At 42.7% G+C, this 20331-nt stretch overlaps 15 non-coding genes across 15 annotated transcripts; 10 read left to right on the top strand and 5 right to left on the bottom strand.

Annotated features, from left to right (window-relative positions):
* The first annotated feature begins 607 nt into the window (after window positions 1-607).
* Window positions 608-748, top strand: LOC137058996 (U4 spliceosomal RNA). Its single transcript, XR_010900955.1, has one exon. It is a non-coding gene; the product is annotated as a U4 spliceosomal RNA (small nuclear RNA).
* A 652-nt stretch (window positions 749-1400) lies between these two features.
* Window positions 1401-1482, bottom strand: trnas-gcu (transfer RNA serine (anticodon GCU)). Its single transcript has one exon. It is a non-coding gene; the product is annotated as a tRNA-Ser (tRNA).
* A 1116-nt stretch (window positions 1483-2598) lies between these two features.
* Window positions 2599-2739, top strand: LOC137058928 (U4 spliceosomal RNA). The gene has a single exon (XR_010900892.1). It is a non-coding gene; the product is annotated as a U4 spliceosomal RNA (small nuclear RNA).
* A 1868-nt stretch (window positions 2740-4607) lies between these two features.
* LOC137059020 (U4 spliceosomal RNA) lies at window positions 4608-4748 on the top strand. The gene has a single exon (XR_010900978.1). It is a non-coding gene; the product is annotated as a U4 spliceosomal RNA (small nuclear RNA).
* A 652-nt stretch (window positions 4749-5400) lies between these two features.
* On the bottom strand, window positions 5401-5482 carry trnas-gcu (transfer RNA serine (anticodon GCU)). Its single transcript has one exon. It is a non-coding gene; the product is annotated as a tRNA-Ser (tRNA).
* Window positions 5483-6598: 1116 nt separating this feature from the next.
* On the top strand, window positions 6599-6739 carry LOC137058927 (U4 spliceosomal RNA). Its single transcript, XR_010900891.1, has one exon. It is a non-coding gene; the product is annotated as a U4 spliceosomal RNA (small nuclear RNA).
* Window positions 6740-8607: 1868 nt separating this feature from the next.
* On the top strand, window positions 8608-8748 carry LOC137058994 (U4 spliceosomal RNA). The gene has a single exon (XR_010900954.1). It is a non-coding gene; the product is annotated as a U4 spliceosomal RNA (small nuclear RNA).
* Window positions 8749-9400: 652 nt separating this feature from the next.
* Window positions 9401-9482, bottom strand: trnas-gcu (transfer RNA serine (anticodon GCU)). The gene has a single exon. It is a non-coding gene; the product is annotated as a tRNA-Ser (tRNA).
* Window positions 9483-10598: 1116 nt separating this feature from the next.
* Window positions 10599-10739, top strand: LOC137058926 (U4 spliceosomal RNA). The gene has a single exon (XR_010900890.1). It is a non-coding gene; the product is annotated as a U4 spliceosomal RNA (small nuclear RNA).
* Window positions 10740-12607: 1868 nt separating this feature from the next.
* LOC137058993 (U4 spliceosomal RNA) lies at window positions 12608-12748 on the top strand. The gene has a single exon (XR_010900953.1). It is a non-coding gene; the product is annotated as a U4 spliceosomal RNA (small nuclear RNA).
* Window positions 12749-13400: 652 nt separating this feature from the next.
* On the bottom strand, window positions 13401-13482 carry trnas-gcu (transfer RNA serine (anticodon GCU)). Its single transcript has one exon. It is a non-coding gene; the product is annotated as a tRNA-Ser (tRNA).
* Window positions 13483-14598: 1116 nt separating this feature from the next.
* LOC137058925 (U4 spliceosomal RNA) lies at window positions 14599-14739 on the top strand. Its single transcript, XR_010900889.1, has one exon. It is a non-coding gene; the product is annotated as a U4 spliceosomal RNA (small nuclear RNA).
* Window positions 14740-16607: 1868 nt separating this feature from the next.
* LOC137058923 (U4 spliceosomal RNA) lies at window positions 16608-16748 on the top strand. Its single transcript, XR_010900888.1, has one exon. It is a non-coding gene; the product is annotated as a U4 spliceosomal RNA (small nuclear RNA).
* Window positions 16749-18389: 1641 nt separating this feature from the next.
* On the top strand, window positions 18390-18530 carry LOC137058992 (U4 spliceosomal RNA). Its single transcript, XR_010900952.1, has one exon. It is a non-coding gene; the product is annotated as a U4 spliceosomal RNA (small nuclear RNA).
* Window positions 18531-19182: 652 nt separating this feature from the next.
* Window positions 19183-19264, bottom strand: trnas-gcu (transfer RNA serine (anticodon GCU)). The gene has a single exon. It is a non-coding gene; the product is annotated as a tRNA-Ser (tRNA).
* Between the last annotated feature and the right edge of the window lie 1067 nt (window positions 19265-20331).

Raw genomic sequence — 20331 nt, 5'->3', positions numbered from 1 at the left:
GCCACTATCATTAACACAACGGAGAAAAAGTTTACCTTAATGTGTTGTAAAAATGTTGAGGTGATGAGAGATTCGAGCCTTAGACTGACCAGCAAGAAGCAATGTATTATTTTGGTTAGGAGACTCACATTTGTGTTGATGGAAGGAGATGTGCTTATGTTTTTTTGTGTGCTGATTTTACTTTATTGGAAAGAACCTAGAGAGAAAGCCTGAGTCTAGAAAAACATAGCATAGCTGGCATTGATCCTACCTCAGAAAATGTTTGCAGTGTCCTTGCACTCTTCATTATCCTACCCAACCTCGTAGAGGGCATGCTGAATCAATCCTGAACTCAAATATGTTCTTAGAGACTGAGCATTATGATCCCGCCCCTTTGCTGCCAGAATACCCATAATTCTCTGCTCCCAGATGTACCGAAGCAGTGCAATTTTTTGAGTGAGAAGAGGACAATGAATAAATCTTTTTGTGCATTTCCCTTGCCTCTTTCATAGTCACACTATGAAGCCATCAGTGCCAGAAGCTGATTGCATAGCAGTTTAAAGCTTGATACCATCCTGTCGTTCCATGTCCAGATATGTGCATCGAAGATGTTGTGATGTTTTAGGGCATTCTTTCGCAGAGGCAATATCGTAGCTTATGAGGTTTATCCGAGGCGTGATCTTTGCTGGTTGAAAACTTTACCCAATACCCCGCTAGGTTGACTTGAAATACAGTCAGCCTTGGCAATTTTTGTCAGTCTCTTTGGAGACTTATCAACTTGTTGAAAAGAATCCTTTGTTCCTGTTGTCTGCTGTTTCTTAAACGGTTGTGAATCCATGAACACGGAGAAGTTTCGGCTCTTCTCAGCCAATCTCTGTAGTACTTTGGAGTTTCTTACGCCCATGTCCAAGCACCAGAGAAGTTGTTTTATTGATCCTGTAATCAGAATGTTATCAGATATTAACCCAAGCTTTTTTGCTGTTATCAATAAAATGTAATTCAGTTAAAGCTTGCCATGATGTGTTGTAAACAGTTGGATGATGCAAGCAGCATCCCTGCAGTTGACTTTTTTTTACTAGGATCTCCGTAGAGCAAAATGGGCTAGCCTAGATGGGGGTACATTAAAGCAAAGTGCTTCAAAAAACTTTGCCTGGCTCTCTCGAACACTAAAGACATCAAACAATGAGGATGCCATGATGTGTTGCCATGATGTGCAGAGCACAATGGATTAGCAGTCCATCGCCTTAACCACTCAGCCACCTCGTCACGCGTCTGCATGAAACTGGGATGTGATGTTTTTCTGCATCTATGTTTAGGATGATTACTTTAAAGTGGTTAAACGTTAAAGCGGTGGTAAGTACGTTAAAGCAAAGTGGTTTAAACAACTTTGCCTGGCACTCTCGAACACTAAAGACAACCATCGACGAGGATGGGATTCGAACCCACGCGTGCAGAGCACAATGGATTAGCAGTCCATCGCCTTAACCACTCGGCCACCTCGTTACGTGTCTGCATGAAACTGGGATGTGATGTTTTTCTGCAGCTATGTTTAGGATGATTACTTTAAAGTAGTTAAACGTTAAAGCGGTGGTAAGTTCTTTAAAGCAAAGTGGTTTAAACAACTTTGCCTGGCACTCTCGAACACTAAAGACAACCATCGTTGAGGATGGGTTTCGAACCCATGCGTGCAGAGCACAATGGATTAGCAGTCCATCGCCTTAACCACTCGGCCAACTCGTCATGCGGCTGCATTAAACTGGGATGTGGTGTTTTTCTGCAGCTATGTTTAGGACGATTACTTTAAAGTGGTTAAACGTTACCACCACTTGGTAGGTACATTAAAGCAAAGGGCTTCAAACAACTTTGCCTGGCACTCTCGAACACTAAAAAAATCAATCGACAAGGATGGGATTCGAACCCCCGCGTGCAGAGCACAATGGATTAGCAGTCCATCGGCTTAACCACTCGACCACCTTGTCCCATGTCTGAAGGGACTGAATTCGTGCTTTGCAGCCACTATCATTAACACAATGGAGAAAAAGTTTACCTTAATGTGTTGTAAAAATGTTGAGGTGATGAGAGATTCGAGCCTTAGACTGACCAGCAAGAAGCAATGTATTATTTTGGTTAGGAGACTCACATTTGTGTTGATGGAAGGAGATGTGCTTATGTTTTTTTGTGTGCTAATTTTACTTTATTGGAAAGAACCTAGAGAGAAAGCCTGAGTCTAGAAAAACATAGCATAGCTGGCATTGATCCTACTTCATAAAATGTTTGCAGTGTCCTTGCACTCTTCATTATCCTACCCAACCTCGTAGAGGGCATGCTGAATCAATCCTGAACTCAAATATGTTCTTAGAGACTGAGCATTATGACCCCGCCCCTTTGCTGCCAGAATACCCATAATTCTCTGCTCCCAGATGTACCGAAGCAGTGCAATTTTTTGAGTGAGAAGAGGACAATGAATAAATCTTTTTGTGCATTTCCCTCGCCTCTTTCATAGTCACACTATGAAGCCATCAGTGCCAGAAGCTGATTGCATAGCAGTTTAAAGCTTGATACCATCCTGTCGTTCCATGTCCAGATATGTGCATCGAAGATGTTGTGATGTTTTAGGGCATTCTTTCGCAGAGGCAATATCGTAGCCTATGAGGTTTATCCGAGGCGTGATCTTTGCTGGTTGAAAACTTTACCCAATACCCCGCTAGGTTGACTTTAAATACAGTCAGCCTTGGCAATTTTTGTCAGTCTCTTAGGAGACTTTTCAACTTGTTGAAAAGAATCCTTTGTTCCTGTTGTCTGCTGTTTCGTAAACGGTTGTGAATCCATGAACACGGAGAAGTTTCGGCTTCTCAGATTTTGGGCTTTTCTCAGCCAATCTCAGTAGTACTTTGGAGTTTCTTATGCCCATGTCCAAGCACCAGAGAAGTTGTTTTATTGATCCTGTAATCAGAATGTTATCAGATATTAACCCAAGCTTTTTTGCTGTTATCAATAAAATGTAATTCAGTTAAAGCTTGCCATGATGTGTTGTAAACAGTTGGATGATGCAAGCAGCATCCCTGCAGTTGACTTTTTTTTACTAGGATCTCCGTAGAGCAAAATGGGCTAGCCTAAATGGGGGTACATTAAAGCAAAGTGCTTCAAAAAACTTTGCCTGGCTCTCTCGAACACTAAAGACATTAAACAATGAGGATGGGATTCGAACTCACGCGTGCAGAGCACAATGGATTTGCAGTCAATATCCTTAACCACTTGGCCACCTCGAAACGCGTCTGCATAAAACTGGGATGTTGTGTTTTTCTGCATCTATGTTTAGGATGATTACTTTAAAGTGGTTAAACGTTAAAGCTGTGGTAGGTACATTAAAGCAAAGTGCTTCAAACAACTTTGCCTGGCACTCTCGAACACTAAAGACATCAAACGACGAGGATGGGATTCGAAGCCACGCGTGCAGAGCACAATGGATTAGCAGTCCATCGCCTTAACCACTCGGCCACCTCGTCTCACGTCTGCATAAAACTGGGCTCTGGTGTTTTTCTGCAGCTATGTTTAGGATGATTACTTTAAAGTGGTTAAACGTTTAAGCGGTGGTAGGTACATTAAAGCAAAGTGCTTCAAACAACTTTGCCTGGCACTCTCGAACACTAAAGACATCAAACGACGTGGATGGGATTCGAACCCACGCGTGCAGAGCACAATGGATTAGCAGTCCATCGCCTTAACCACTCAGCCACCTCGTCACGCGGCTGCATTAAACTGGGATGTGGTGTTTTTCTGCAGCTATGTTTAGGATGATTACTTTAAAGTAGTTAAACGTTAAAGCACGTTAAAGCAAAGTGCTGTAAACAACTTTGCCTGGCACTCTCGAACACTAAAGACAACCATCGTTGAGGATGGGATTCAAACCCACGCGTGTAAAGCACAATGGATTAGCAGTCCATCGGCTTAACCACTCGGCCACCTCGTCCCATGTTTGAAGGTCCCATGTCCCGTCCCATGACAGAATTCGTGCTTTGCAGCCACTATCATTAACACAACGGAGAAAAAGTTTACCTTAATGTGTTGTAAAAATGTTGAGGTGATGAGAGATTCGAGCCTTAGACTGACCAGCAAGAAGCAATGTATTATTTTGGTTAGGAGACTCACATTTGTGTTGATGGAAGGAGATGTGCTTATGTTTTTTTGTGTGCTGATTTTACTTTATTGGAAAGAACCTAGAGAGAAAGCCTGAGTCTAGAAAAACATAGCATAGCTGGCATTGATCCTACCTCAGAAAATGTTTGCAGTGTCCTTGCACTCTTCATTATCCTACCCAACCTCGTAGAGGGCATGCTGAATCAATCCTGAACTCAAATATGTTCTTAGAGACTGAGCATTATGATCCCGCCCCTTTGCTGCCAGAATACCCATAATTCTCTGCTCCCAGATGTACCGAAGCAGTGCAATTTTTTGAGTGAGAAGAGGACAATGAATAAATCTTTTTGTGCATTTCCCTTGCCTCTTTCATAGTCACACTATGAAGCCATCAGTGCCAGAAGCTGATTGCATAGCAGTTTAAAGCTTGATACCATCCTGTCGTTCCATGTCCAGATATGTGCATCGAAGATGTTGTGATGTTTTAGGGCATTCTTTCGCAGAGGCAATATCGTAGCTTATGAGGTTTATCCGAGGCGTGATCTTTGCTGGTTGAAAACTTTCCCCAATACCCTGCTAGGTTGACTTGAAATACAGTCAGCCTTGGCAATTTTTGTCAGTCTCTTTGGAGACTTATCAACTTGTTGAAAAGAATCCTTTGTTCCTGTTGTCTGCTGTTTCTTAAACGGTTGTGAATCCATGAACACGGAGAAGTTTCGGCTCTTCTCAGCCAATCTCTGTAGTACTTTGGAGTTTCTTACGCCCATGTCCAAGCACCAGAGAAGTTGTTTTATTGATCCTGTAATCAGAATGTTATCAGATATTAACCCAAGCTTTTTTGCTGTTATCAATAAAATGTAATTCAGTTAAAGCTTGCCATGATGTGTTGTAAACAGTTGGATGATGCAAGCAGCATCCCTGCAGTTGACTTTTTTTTACTAGGATCTCCGTAGAGCAAAATGGGCTAGCCTAGATGGGGGTACATTAAAGCAAAGTGCTTCAAAAAACTTTGCCTGGCTCTCTCGAACACTAAAGACATCAAACAATGAGGATGCCATGATGTGTTGCCATGATGTGCAGAGCACAATGGATTAGCAGTCCATCGCCTTAACCACTCAGCCACCTCGTCACGCGTCTGCATGAAACTGGGATGTGATGTTTTTCTGCATCTATGTTTAGGATGATTACTTTAAAGTGGTTAAACGTTAAAGCGGTGGTAAGTACGTTAAAGCAAAGTGGTTTAAACAACTTTGCCTGGCACTCTCGAACACTAAAGACAACCATCGACGAGGATGGGATTCGAACCCACGCGTGCAGAGCACAATGGATTAGCAGTCCATCGCCTTAACCACTCGGCCACCTCGTTACGTGTCTGCATGAAACTGGGATGTGATGTTTTTCTGCAGCTATGTTTAGGATGATTACTTTAAAGTAGTTAAACGTTAAAGCGGTGGTAAGTTCTTTAAAGCAAAGTGGTTTAAACAACTTTGCCTGGCACTCTCGAACACTAAAGACAACCATCGTTGAGGATGGGTTTCGAACCCATGCGTGCAGAGCACAATGGATTAGCAGTCCATCGCCTTAACCACTCGGCCAACTCGTCATGCGGCTGCATTAAACTGGGATGTGGTGTTTTTCTGCAGCTATGTTTAGGACGATTACTTTAAAGTGGTTAAACGTTACCACCACTTGGTAGGTACATTAAAGCAAAGGGCTTCAAACAACTTTGCCTGGCACTCTCGAACACTAAAAAAATCAATCGACAAGGATGGGATTCGAACCCCCGCGTGCAGAGCACAATGGATTAGCAGTCCATCGGCTTAACCACTCGACCACCTTGTCCCATGTCTGAAGGGACTGAATTCGTGCTTTGCAGCCACTATCATTAACACAATGGAGAAAAAGTTTACCTTAATGTGTTGTAAAAATGTTGAGGTGATGAGAGATTCGAGCCTTAGACTGACCAGCAAGAAGCAATGTATTATTTTGGTTAGGAGACTCACATTTGTGTTGATGGAAGGAGATGTGCTTATGTTTTTTTGTGTGCTAATTTTACTTTATTGGAAAGAACCTAGAGAGAAAGCCTGAGTCTAGAAAAACATAGCATAGCTGGCATTGATCCTACTTCATAAAATGTTTGCAGTGTCCTTGCACTCTTCATTATCCTACCCAACCTCGTAGAGGGCATGCTGAATCAATCCTGAACTCAAATATGTTCTTAGAGACTGAGCATTATGACCCCGCCCCTTTGCTGCCAGAATACCCATAATTCTCTGCTCCCAGATGTACCGAAGCAGTGCAATTTTTTGAGTGAGAAGAGGACAATGAATAAATCTTTTTGTGCATTTCCCTCGCCTCTTTCATAGTCACACTATGAAGCCATCAGTGCCAGAAGCTGATTGCATAGCAGTTTAAAGCTTGATACCATCCTGTCGTTCCATGTCCAGATATGTGCATCGAAGATGTTGTGATGTTTTAGGGCATTCTTTCGCAGAGGCAATATCGTAGCCTATGAGGTTTATCCGAGGCGTGATCTTTGCTGGTTGAAAACTTTACCCAATACCCCGCTAGGTTGACTTTAAATACAGTCAGCCTTGGCAATTTTTGTCAGTCTCTTAGGAGACTTTTCAACTTGTTGAAAAGAATCCTTTGTTCCTGTTGTCTGCTGTTTCGTAAACGGTTGTGAATCCATGAACACGGAGAAGTTTCGGCTTCTCAGATTTTGGGCTTTTCTCAGCCAATCTCAGTAGTACTTTGGAGTTTCTTATGCCCATGTCCAAGCACCAGAGAAGTTGTTTTATTGATCCTGTAATCAGAATGTTATCAGATATTAACCCAAGCTTTTTTGCTGTTATCAATAAAATGTAATTCAGTTAAAGCTTGCCATGATGTGTTGTAAACAGTTGGATGATGCAAGCAGCATCCCTGCAGTTGACTTTTTTTTACTAGGATCTCCGTAGAGCAAAATGGGCTAGCCTAAATGGGGGTACATTAAAGCAAAGTGCTTCAAAAAACTTTGCCTGGCTCTCTCGAACACTAAAGACATTAAACAATGAGGATGGGATTCGAACTCACGCGTGCAGAGCACAATGGATTTGCAGTCAATATCCTTAACCACTTGGCCACCTCGAAACGCGTCTGCATAAAACTGGGATGTTGTGTTTTTCTGCATCTATGTTTAGGATGATTACTTTAAAGTGGTTAAACGTTAAAGCTGTGGTAGGTACATTAAAGCAAAGTGCTTCAAACAACTTTGCCTGGCACTCTCGAACACTAAAGACATCAAACGACGAGGATGGGATTCGAAGCCACGCGTGCAGAGCACAATGGATTAGCAGTCCATCGCCTTAACCACTCGGCCACCTCGTCTCACGTCTGCATAAAACTGGGCTCTGGTGTTTTTCTGCAGCTATGTTTAGGATGATTACTTTAAAGTGGTTAAACGTTTAAGCGGTGGTAGGTACATTAAAGCAAAGTGCTTCAAACAACTTTGCCTGGCACTCTCGAACACTAAAGACATCAAACGACGTGGATGGGATTCGAACCCACGCGTGCAGAGCACAATGGATTAGCAGTCCATCGCCTTAACCACTCGGCCACCTCGTCACGCGGCTGCATTAAACTGGGATGTGGTGTTTTTCTGCAGCTATGTTTAGGATGATTACTTTAAAGTAGTTAAACGTTAAAGCACGTTAAAGCAAAGTGCTGTAAACAACTTTGCCTGGCACTCTCGAACACTAAAGACAACCATCGTTGAGGATGGGATTCAAACCCACGCGTGTAAAGCACAATGGATTAGCAGTCCATCGGCTTAACCACTCGGCCACCTCGTCCCATGTTTGAAGGTCCCATGTCCCGTCCCATGACAGAATTCGTGCTTTGCAGCCACTATCATTAACACAACGGAGAAAAAGTTTACCTTAATGTGTTGTAAAAATGTTGAGGTGATGAGAGATTCGAGCCTTAGACTGACCAGCAAGAAGCAATGTATTATTTTGGTTAGGAGACTCACATTTGTGTTGATGGAAGGAGATGTGCTTATGTTTTTTTGTGTGCTGATTTTACTTTATTGGAAAGAACCTAGAGAGAAAGCCTGAGTCTAGAAAAACATAGCATAGCTGGCATTGATCCTACCTCAGAAAATGTTTGCAGTGTCCTTGCACTCTTCATTATCCTACCCAACCTCGTAGAGGGCATGCTGAATCAATCCTGAACTCAAATATGTTCTTAGAGACTGAGCATTATGATCCCGCCCCTTTGCTGCCAGAATACCCATAATTCTCTGCTCCCAGATGTACCGAAGCAGTGCAATTTTTTGAGTGAGAAGAGGACAATGAATAAATCTTTTTGTGCATTTCCCTTGCCTCTTTCATAGTCACACTATGAAGCCATCAGTGCCAGAAGCTGATTGCATAGCAGTTTAAAGCTTGATACCATCCTGTCGTTCCATGTCCAGATATGTGCATCGAAGATGTTGTGATGTTTTAGGGCATTCTTTCGCAGAGGCAATATCGTAGCTTATGAGGTTTATCCGAGGCGTGATCTTTGCTGGTTGAAAACTTTACCCAATACCCCGCTAGGTTGACTTGAAATACAGTCAGCCTTGGCAATTTTTGTCAGTCTCTTTGGAGACTTATCAACTTGTTGAAAAGAATCCTTTGTTCCTGTTGTCTGCTGTTTCTTAAACGGTTGTGAATCCATGAACACGGAGAAGTTTCGGCTCTTCTCAGCCAATCTCTGTAGTACTTTGGAGTTTCTTACGCCCATGTCCAAGCACCAGAGAAGTTGTTTTATTGATCCTGTAATCAGAATGTTATCAGATATTAACCCAAGCTTTTTTGCTGTTATCAATAAAATGTAATTCAGTTAAAGCTTGCCATGATGTGTTGTAAACAGTTGGATGATGCAAGCAGCATCCCTGCAGTTGACTTTTTTTTACTAGGATCTCCGTAGAGCAAAATGGGCTAGCCTAGATGGGGGTACATTAAAGCAAAGTGCTTCAAAAAACTTTGCCTGGCTCTCTCGAACACTAAAGACATCAAACAATGAGGATGCCATGATGTGTTGCCATGATGTGCAGAGCACAATGGATTAGCAGTCCATCGCCTTAACCACTCAGCCACCTCGTCACGCGTCTGCATGAAACTGGGATGTGATGTTTTTCTGCATCTATGTTTAGGATGATTACTTTAAAGTGGTTAAACGTTAAAGCGGTGGTAAGTACGTTAAAGCAAAGTGGTTTAAACAACTTTGCCTGGCACTCTCGAACACTAAAGACAACCATCGACGAGGATGGGATTCGAACCCACGCGTGCAGAGCACAATGGATTAGCAGTCCATCGCCTTAACCACTCGGCCACCTCGTTACGTGTCTGCATGAAACTGGGATGTGATGTTTTTCTGCAGCTATGTTTAGGATGATTACTTTAAAGTAGTTAAACGTTAAAGCGGTGGTAAGTTCTTTAAAGCAAAGTGGTTTAAACAACTTTGCCTGGCACTCTCGAACACTAAAGACAACCATCGTTGAGGATGGGTTTCGAACCCATGCGTGCAGAGCACAATGGATTAGCAGTCCATCGCCTTAACCACTCGGCCAACTCGTCATGCGGCTGCATTAAACTGGGATGTGGTGTTTTTCTGCAGCTATGTTTAGGACGATTACTTTAAAGTGGTTAAACGTTACCACCACTTGGTAGGTACATTAAAGCAAAGGGCTTCAAACAACTTTGCCTGGCACTCTCGAACACTAAAAAAATCAATCGACAAGGATGGGATTCGAACCCCCGCGTGCAGAGCACAATGGATTAGCAGTCCATCGGCTTAACCACTCGACCACCTTGTCCCATGTCTGAAGGGACTGAATTCGTGCTTTGCAGCCACTATCATTAACACAATGGAGAAAAAGTTTACCTTAATGTGTTGTAAAAATGTTGAGGTGATGAGAGATTCGAGCCTTAGACTGACCAGCAAGAAGCAATGTATTATTTTGGTTAGGAGACTCACATTTGTGTTGATGGAAGGAGATGTGCTTATGTTTTTTTGTGTGCTAATTTTACTTTATTGGAAAGAACCTAGAGAGAAAGCCTGAGTCTAGAAAAACATAGCATAGCTGGCATTGATCCTACTTCATAAAATGTTTGCAGTGTCCTTGCACTCTTCATTATCCTACCCAACCTCGTAGAGGGCATGCTGAATCAATCCTGAACTCAAATATGTTCTTAGAGACTGAGCATTATGACCCCGCCCCTTTGCTGCCAGAATACCCATAATTCTCTGCTCCCAGATGTACCGAAGCAGTGCAATTTTTTGAGTGAGAAGAGGACAATGAATAAATCTTTTTGTGCATTTCCCTCGCCTCTTTCATAGTCACACTATGAAGCCATCAGTGCCAGAAGCTGATTGCATAGCAGTTTAAAGCTTGATACCATCCTGTCGTTCCATGTCCAGATATGTGCATCGAAGATGTTGTGATGTTTTAGGGCATTCTTTCGCAGAGGCAATATCGTAGCCTATGAGGTTTATCCGAGGCGTGATCTTTGCTGGTTGAAAACTTTACCCAATACCCCGCTAGGTTGACTTTAAATACAGTCAGCCTTGGCAATTTTTGTCAGTCTCTTAGGAGACTTTTCAACTTGTTGAAAAGAATCCTTTGTTCCTGTTGTCTGCTGTTTCGTAAACGGTTGTGAATCCATGAACACGGAGAAGTTTCGGCTTCTCAGATTTTGGGCTTTTCTCAGCCAATCTCAGTAGTACTTTGGAGTTTCTTATGCCCATGTCCAAGCACCAGAGAAGTTGTTTTATTGATCCTGTAATCAGAATGTTATCAGATATTAACCCAAGCTTTTTTGCTGTTATCAATAAAATGTAATTCAGTTAAAGCTTGCCATGATGTGTTGTAAACAGTTGGATGATGCAAGCAGCATCCCTGCAGTTGACTTTTTTTTACTAGGATCTCCGTAGAGCAAAATGGGCTAGCCTAAATGGGGGTACATTAAAGCAAAGTGCTTCAAAAAACTTTGCCTGGCTCTCTCGAACACTAAAGACATTAAACAATGAGGATGGGATTCGAACTCACGCGTGCAGAGCACAATGGATTTGCAGTCAATATCCTTAACCACTTGGCCACCTCGAAACGCGTCTGCATAAAACTGGGATGTTGTGTTTTTCTGCATCTATGTTTAGGATGATTACTTTAAAGTGGTTAAACGTTAAAGCTGTGGTAGGTACATTAAAGCAAAGTGCTTCAAACAACTTTGCCTGGCACTCTCGAACACTAAAGACATCAAACGACGAGGATGGGATTCGAAGCCACGCGTGCAGAGCACAATGGATTAGCAGTCCATCGCCTTAACCACTCGGCCACCTCGTCTCACGTCTGCATAAAACTGGGCTCTGGTGTTTTTCTGCAGCTATGTTTAGGATGATTACTTTAAAGTGGTTAAACGTTTAAGCGGTGGTAGGTACATTAAAGCAAAGTGCTTCAAACAACTTTGCCTGGCACTCTCGAACACTAAAGACATCAAACGACGTGGATGGGATTCGAACCCACGCGTGCAGAGCACAATGGATTAGCAGTCCATCGCCTTAACCACTCGGCCACCTCGTCACGCGGCTGCATTAAACTGGGATGTGGTGTTTTTCTGCAGCTATGTTTAGGATGATTACTTTAAAGTAGTTAAACGTTAAAGCACGTTAAAGCAAAGTGCTGTAAACAACTTTGCCTGGCACTCTCGAACACTAAAGACAACCATCGTTGAGGATGGGATTCAAACCCACGCGTGTAAAGCACAATGGATTAGCAGTCCATCGGCTTAACCACTCGGCCACCTCGTCCCATGTTTGAAGGTCCCATGTCCCGTCCCATGACAGAATTCGTGCTTTGCAGCCACTATCATTAACACAACGGAGAAAAAGTTTACCTTAATGTGTTGTAAAAATGTTGAGGTGATGAGAGATTCGAGCCTTAGACTGACCAGCAAGAAGCAATGTATTATTTTGGTTAGGAGACTCACATTTGTGTTGATGGAAGGAGATGTGCTTATGTTTTTTTGTGTGCTGATTTTACTTTATTGGAAAGAACCTAGAGAGAAAGCCTGAGTCTAGAAAAACATAGCATAGCTGGCATTGATCCTACCTCAGAAAATGTTTGCAGTGTCCTTGCACTCTTCATTATCCTACCCAACCTCGTAGAGGGCATGCTGAATCAATCCTGAACTCAAATATGTTCTTAGAGACTGAGCATTATGATCCCGCCCCTTTGCTGCCAGAATACCCATAATTCTCTGCTCCCAGATGTACCGAAGCAGTGCAATTTTTTGAGTGAGAAGAGGACAATGAATAAATCTTTTTGTGCATTTCCCTTGCCTCTTTCATAGTCACACTATGAAGCCATCAGTGCCAGAAGCTGATTGCATAGCAGTTTAAAGCTTGATACCATCCTGTCGTTCCATGTCCAGATATGTGCATCGAAGATGTTGTGATGTTTTAGGGCATTCTTTCGCAGAGGCAATATCGTAGCTTATGAGGTTTATCCGAGGCGTGATCTTTGCTGGTTGAAAACTTTACCCAATACCCCGCTAGGTTGACTTGAAATACAGTCAGCCTTGGCAATTTTTGTCAGTCTCTTTGGAGACTTATCAACTTGTTGAAAAGAATCCTTTGTTCCTGTTGTCTGCTGTTTCTTAAACGGTTGTGAATCCATGAACACGGAGAAGTTTCGGCTCTTCTCAGCCAATCTCTGTAGTACTTTGGAGTTTCTTACGCCCATGTCCAAGCACCAGAGAAGTTGTTTTATTGATCCTGTAATCAGAATGTTATCAGATATTAACCCAAGCTTTTTTGCTGTTATCAATAAAATGTAATTCAGTTAAAGCTTGCCATGATGTGTTGTAAACAGTTGGATGATGCAAGCAGCATCCCTGCAGTTGACTTTTTTTTACTAGGATCTCCGTAGAGCAAAATGGGCTAGCCTAGATGGGGGTACATTAAAGCAAAGTGCTTCAAAAAACTTTGCCTGGCTCTCTCGAACACTAAAGACATCAAACAATGAGGATGCCATGATGTGTTGCCATGATGTGCAGAGCACAATGGATTAGCAGTCCATCGCCTTAACCACTCAGCCACCTCGTCACGCGTCTGCATGAAACTGGGATGTGATGTTTTTCTGCATCTATGTTTAGGATGATTACTTTAAAGTGGTTAAACGTTAAAGCGGTGGTAAGTACGTTAAAGCAAAGTGGTTTAAACAACTTTGCCTGGCACTCTCGAACACTAAAGACAACCATCGACGAGGATGGGATTCGAACCCACGCGTGCAGAGCACAATGGATTAGCAGTCCATCGCCTTAACCACTCGGCCACCTCGTTACGTGTCTGCATGAAACTGGGATGTGATGTTTTTCTGCAGCTATGTTTAGGATGATTACTTTAAAGTAGTTAAACGTTAAAGCGGTGGTAAGTTCTTTAAAGCAAAGTGGTTTAAACAACTTTGCCTGGCACTCTCGAACACTAAAGACAACCATCGTTGAGGATGGGTTTCGAACCCATGCGTGCAGAGCACAATGGATTAGCAGTCCATCGCCTTAACCACTCGGCCAACTCGTCATGCGGCTGCATTAAACTGGGATGTGGTGTTTTTCTGCAGCTATGTTTAGGACGATTACTTTAAAGTGGTTAAACGTTACCACCACTTGGTAGGTACATTAAAGCAAAGGGCTTCAAACAACTTTGCCTGGCACTCTCGAACACTAAAAAAATCAATCGACAAGGATGGGATTCGAACCCCCGCGTGCAGAGCACAATGGATTAGCAGTCCATCGGCTTAACCACTCGACCACCTTGTCCCATGTCTGAAGGGACTGAATTCGTGCTTTGCAGCCACTATCATTAACACAATGGAGAAAAAGTTTACCTTAATGTGTTGTAAAAATGTTGAGGTGATGAGAGATTCGAGCCTTAGACTGACCAGCAAGAAGCAATGTATTATTTTGGTTAGGAGACTCACATTTGTGTTGATGGAAGGAGATGTGCTTATGTTTTTTTGTGTGCTAATTTTACTTTATTGGAAAGAACCTAGAGAGAAAGCCTGAGTCTAGAAAAACATAGCATAGCTGGCATTGATCCTACTTCATAAAATGTTTGCAGTGTCCTTGCACTCTTCATTATCCTACCCAACCTCGTAGAGGGCATGCTGAATCAATCCTGAACTCAAATATGTTCTTAGAGACTGAGCATTATGACCCCGCCCCTTTGCTGCCAGAATACCCATAATTCTCTGCTCCCAGATGTACCGAAGCAGTGCAATTTTTTGAGTGAGAAGAGGACAATGAATAAATCTTTTTGTGCATTTCCCTCGCCTCTTTCATAGTCACACTATGAAGCCATCAGTGCCAGAAGCTGATTGCATAGCAGTTTAAAGCTTGATACCATCCTGTCGTTCCATGTCCAGATATGTGCATCGAAGATGTTGTGATGTTTTAGGGCATTCTTTCGCAGAGGCAATATCGTAGCCTATGAGGTTTATCCGAGGCGTGATCTTTGCTGGTTGAAAACTTTACCCAATACCCCGCTAGGTTGACTTTAAATACAGTCAGCCTTGGCAATTTTTGTCAGTCTCTTAGGAGACTTTTCAACTTGTTGAAAAGAATCCTTTGTTCCTGTTGTCTGCTGTTTCGTAAACGGTTGTGAATCCATGAACACGGAGAAGTTTCGGCTTCTCAGATTTTGGGCTTTTCTCAGCCAATCTCAGTAGTACTTTGGAGTTTCTTATGCCCATGTCCAAGCACCAGAGAAGTTGTTTTATTGATCCTGTAATCAGAATGTTATCAGATATTAACCCAAGCTTTTTTGCTGTTATCAATAAAATGTAATTCAGTTAAAGCTTGCCATGATGTGTTGTAAACAGTTGGATGATGCAAGCAGCATCCCTGCAGTTGACTTTTTTTTACTAGGATCTCCGTAGAGCAAAATGGGCTAGCCTAAATGGGGGTACATTAAAGCAAAGTGCTTCAAAAAACTTTGCCTGGCTCTCTCGAACACTAAAGACATTAAACAATGAGGATGGGATTCGAACTCACGCGTGCAGAGCACAATGGATTTGCAGTCAATATCCTTAACCACTTGGCCACCTCGAAACGCGTCTGCATAAAACTGGGATGTTGTGTTTTTCTGCATCTATGTTTAGGATGATTACTTTAAAGTGGTTAAACGTTAAAGCTGTGGTAGGTACATTAAAGCAAAGTGCTTCAAACAACTTTGCCTGGCACTCTCGAACACTAAAGACATCAAACGACGAGGATGGGATTCGAAGCCACGCGTGCAGAGCACAATGGATTAGCAGTCCATCGCCTTAACCACTCGGCCACCTCGTCTCACGTCTGCATAAAACTGGGCTCTGGTGTTTTTCTGCAGCTATGTTTAGGATGATTACTTTAAAGTGGTTAAACGTTTAAGCGGTGGTAGGTACATTAAAGCAAAGTGCTTCAAACAACTTTGCCTGGCACTCTCGAACACTAAAGACATCAAACGACGTGGATGGGATTCGAACCCACGCGTGCAGAGCACAATGGATTAGCAGTCCATCGCCTTAACCACTCGGCCACCTCGTCACGCGGCTGCATTAAACTGGGATGTGGTGTTTTTCTGCAGCTATGTTTAGGATGATTACTTTAAAGTAGTTAAACGTTAAAGCACGTTAAAGCAAAGTGCTGTAAACAACTTTGCCTGGCACTCTCGAACACTAAAGACAACCATCGTTGAGGATGGGATTCAAACCCACGCGTGTAAAGCACAATGGATTAGCAGTCCATCGGCTTAACCACTCGGCCACCTCGTCCCATGTTTGAAGGTCCCATGTCCCGTCCCATGACAGAATTCGTGCTTTGCAGCCACTATCATTAACACAACGGAGAAAAAGTTTACCTTAATGTGTTGTAAAAATGTTGAGGTGATGAGAGATTCGAGCCTTAGACTGACCAGCAAGAAGCAATGTATTATTTTGGTTAGGAGACTCACATTTGTGTTGATGGAAGGAGATGTGCTTATGTTTTTTTGTGTGCTGATTTTACTTTATTGGAAAGAACCTAGAGAGAAAGCCTGAGTCTAGAAAAACATAGCATAGCTGGCATTGATCCTACCTCAGAAAATGTTTGCAGTGTCCTTGCACTCTTCATTATCCTACCCAACCTCGTAGAGGGCATGCTGAATCAATCCTGAACTCAAATATGTTCTTAGAGACTGAGCATTATGATCCCGCCCCTTTGCTGCCAGAATACCCATAATTCTCTGCTCCCAGATGTACCGAAGCAGTGCAATTTTTTGAGTGAGAAGAGGACAATGAATAAATCTTTTTGTGCATTTCCCTTGCCTCTTTCATAGTCACACTATGAAGCCATCAGTGCCAGAAGCTGATTGCATAGCAGTTTAAAGCTTGATACCATCCTGTCGTTCCATGTCCAGATATGTGCATCGAAGATGTTGTGATGTTTTAGGGCATTCTTTCGCAGAGGCAATATCGTAGCCTATGAGGTTTATCCGAGGCGTGATCTTTGCTGGTTGAAAACTTTACCCAATACCCCGCTAGGTTGACTTTAAATACAGTCAGCCTTGGCAATTTTTGTCAGTCTCTTAGGAGACTTTTCAACTTGTTGAAAAGAATCCTTTGTTCCTGTTGTCTGCTGTTTCGTAAACGGTTGTGAATCCATGAACACGGAGAAGTTTCGGCTTCTCAGATTTTGGGCTTTTCTCAGCCAATCTCAGTAGTACTTTGGAGTTTCTTACGCCCATGTCCAAGCACCAGAGAAGTTGTTTTATTGATCCTGTAATCAGAATGTTATCAGATATTAACCCAAGCTTTTTTGCTGTTATCAATAAAATGTAATTCAGTTAAAGCTTGCCATGATGTGTTGTAAACAGTTGGATGATGCAAGCAGCATCCCTGCAGTTGACTTTTTTTTACTAGGATCTCCGTAGAGCAAAATGGGCTAGCCTAAATGGGGGTACATTAAAGCAAAGTGCTTCAAAAAACTTTGCCTGGCTCTCTCGAACACTAAAGACATTAAACAATGAGGATGGGATTCGAACTCACGCGTGCAGAGCACAATGGATTTGCAGTCAATATCCTTAACCACTTGGCCACCTCGAAACGCGTCTGCATAAAACTGGGATGTTGTGTTTTTCTGCATCTATGTTTAGGATGATTACTTTAAAGTGGTTAAACGTTAAAGCTGTGGTAGGTACATTAAAGCAAAGTGCTTCAAACAACTTTGCCTGGCACTCTCGAACACTAAAGACATCAAACGACGAGGATGGGATTCGAAGCCACGCGTGCAGAGCACAATGGATTAGCAGTCCATCGCCTTAACCACTCGGCCACCTCGTCTCACGTCTGCATAAAACTGGGCTCTGGTGTTTTTCTGCAGCTATGTTTAGGATGATTACTTTAAAGTGGTTAAACGTTTAAGCGGTGGTAGGTACATTAAAGCAAAGTGCTTCAAACAACTTTGCCTGGCACTCTCGAACACTAAAGACAACCATCGTTGAGGATGGGATTCAAACCCACGCGTGTAAAGCACAATGGATTAGCAGTCCATCGGCTTAACCACTCGGCCACCTCGTCCCATGTTTGAAGGTCCCATGTCCCGTCCCATGACAGAATTCGTGCTTTGCAGCCACTATCATTAACACAACGGAGAAAAAGTTTACCTTAATGTGTTGTAAAAATGTTGAGGTGATGAGAGATTCGAGCCTTAGACTGACCAGCAAGAAGCAATGTATTATTTTGGTTAGGAGACTCACATTTGTGTTGATGGAAGGAGATGTGCTTATGTTTTTTTGTGTGCTGATTTTACTTTATTGGAAAGAACCTAGAGAGAAAGCCTGAGTCTAGAAAAACATAGCATAGCTGGCATTGATCCTACCTCAGAAAATGTTTGCAGTGTCCTTGCACTCTTCATTATCCTACCCAACCTCGTAGAGGGCATGCTGAATCAATCCTGAACTCAAATATGTTCTTAGAGACTGAGCATTATGATCCCGCCCCTTTGCTGCCAGAATACCCATAATTCTCTGCTCCCAGATGTACCGAAGCAGTGCAATTTTTTGAGTGAGAAGAGGACAATGAATAAATCTTTTTGTGCATTTCCCTTGCCTCTTTCATAGTCACACTATGAAGCCATCAGTGCCAGAAGCTGATTGCATAGCAGTTTAAAGCTTGATACCATCCTGTCGTTCCATGTCCAGATATGTGCATCGAAGATGTTGTGATGTTTTAGGGCATTCTTTCGCAGAGGCAATATCGTAGCTTATGAGGTTTATCCGAGGCGTGATCTTTGCTGGTTGAAAACTTTACCCAATACCCCGCTAGGTTGACTTGAAATACAGTCAGCCTTGGCAATTTTTGTCAGTCTCTTTGGAGACTTATCAACTTGTTGAAAAGAATCCTTTGTTCCTGTTGTCTGCTGTTTCTTAAACGGTTGTGAATCCATGAACACGGAGAAGTTTCGGCTCTTCTCAGCCAATCTCTGTAGTACTTTGGAGTTTCTTACGCCCATGTCCAAGCACCAGAGAAGTTGTTTTATTGATCCTGTAATCAGAATGTTATCAGATATTAACCCAAGCTTTTTTGCTGTTATCAATAAAATGTAATTCAGTTAAAGCTTGCCATGATGTGTTGTAAACAGTTGGATGATGCAAGCAGCATCCCTGCAGTTGACTTTTTTTTACTAGGATCTCCGTAGAGCAAAATGGGCTAGCCTAGATGGGGGTACATTAAAGCAAAGTGCTTCAAAAAACTTTGCCTGGCTCTCTCGAACACTAAAGACATCAAACAATGAGGATGCCATGATGTGTTGCCATGATGTGCAGAGCACAATGGATTAGCAGTCCATCGCCTTAACCACTCAGCCACCTCGTCACGCGTCTGCATGAAACTGGGATGTGATGTTTTTCTGCATCTATGTTTAGGATGATTACTTTAAAGTGGTTAAACGTTAAAGCGGTGGTAAGTACGTTAAAGCAAAGTGGTTTAAACAACTTTGCCTGGCACTCTCGAACACTAAAGACAACCATCGACGAGGATGGGATTCGAACCCACGCGTGCAGAGCACAATGGATTAGCAGTCCATCGCCTTAACCACTCGGCCACCTCGTTACGTGTCTGCATGAAACTGGGATGTGATGTTTTTCTGCAGCTATGTTTAGGATGATTACTTTAAAGTAGTTAAACGTTAAAGCGGTGGTAAGTTCTTTAAAGCAAAGTGGTTTAAACAACTTTGCCTGGCACTCTCGAACACTAAAGACAACCATCGTTGAGGATGGGTTTCGAACCCATGCGTGCAGAGCACAATGGATTAGCAGTCCATCGCCTTAACCACTCGGCCAACTCGTCATGCGGCTGCATTAAACTGGGATGTGGTGTTTTTCTGCAGCTATGTTTAGGACGATTACTTTAAAGTGGTTAAACGTTACCACCGCTTGGTAGGTACATTAAAGCAAAGGGCTTCAAACAACTTTGCCTGGCACTCTCGAACACTAAAAAAATCAATCGACAAGGATGGGATTCGAACCCCCGCGTGCAGAGCACAATGGATTAGCAGTCCATCGGCTTAACCACTCGACCACCTTGTCCCATGTCTGAAGGGACTGAATTCGTGCTTTGCAGCCACTATCATTAACACAATGGAGAAAAAGTTTACCTTAATGTGTTGTAAAAATGTTGAGGTGATGAGAGATTCGAGCCTTAGACTGACCAGCAAGAAGCAATGTATTATTTTGGTTAGGAGACTCACATTTGTGTTGATGGAAGGAGATGTGCTTATGTTTTTTTGTGTGCTAATTTTACTTTATTGGAAAGAACCGAGAGAGAAAGCCTGAGTCTAGAAAAACATAGCATAGCTGGCATTGATCCTACCTCATAAAATGTTTGCAGTGTCCTTGCACTCTTCATTATCCTACCCAACCTCGTAGAGGGCATGCTGAATCAATCCTGAACTCAAATATGTTCTTAGAGACTGAGCATTATGACCCCGCCCCTTTTGCTGCCAGAATACCCATAATTCTCTGCTCCCAGATGTACCGAAGCAGTGCAATTTTTTTAATGGGAAGAGGACAATGAATAAATCTTTTTGTGCATTTCCCTCGCCTCTTTCATAGTCACACTATGAAGCCATCAGTGCCAGAAGCTGATTGCATAGCAGTTTAAAGCTTGATACCATCCTG

The sequence above is a fragment of the Pseudorasbora parva genome, chromosome 22, assembly GCF_024679245.1.
Source record: "Pseudorasbora parva isolate DD20220531a chromosome 22, ASM2467924v1, whole genome shotgun sequence".
Lineage (NCBI taxonomy): Eukaryota > Metazoa > Chordata > Actinopteri > Cypriniformes > Gobionidae > Pseudorasbora > Pseudorasbora parva.
This window is presented reverse-complemented; position numbering and strand designations above follow the sequence as displayed.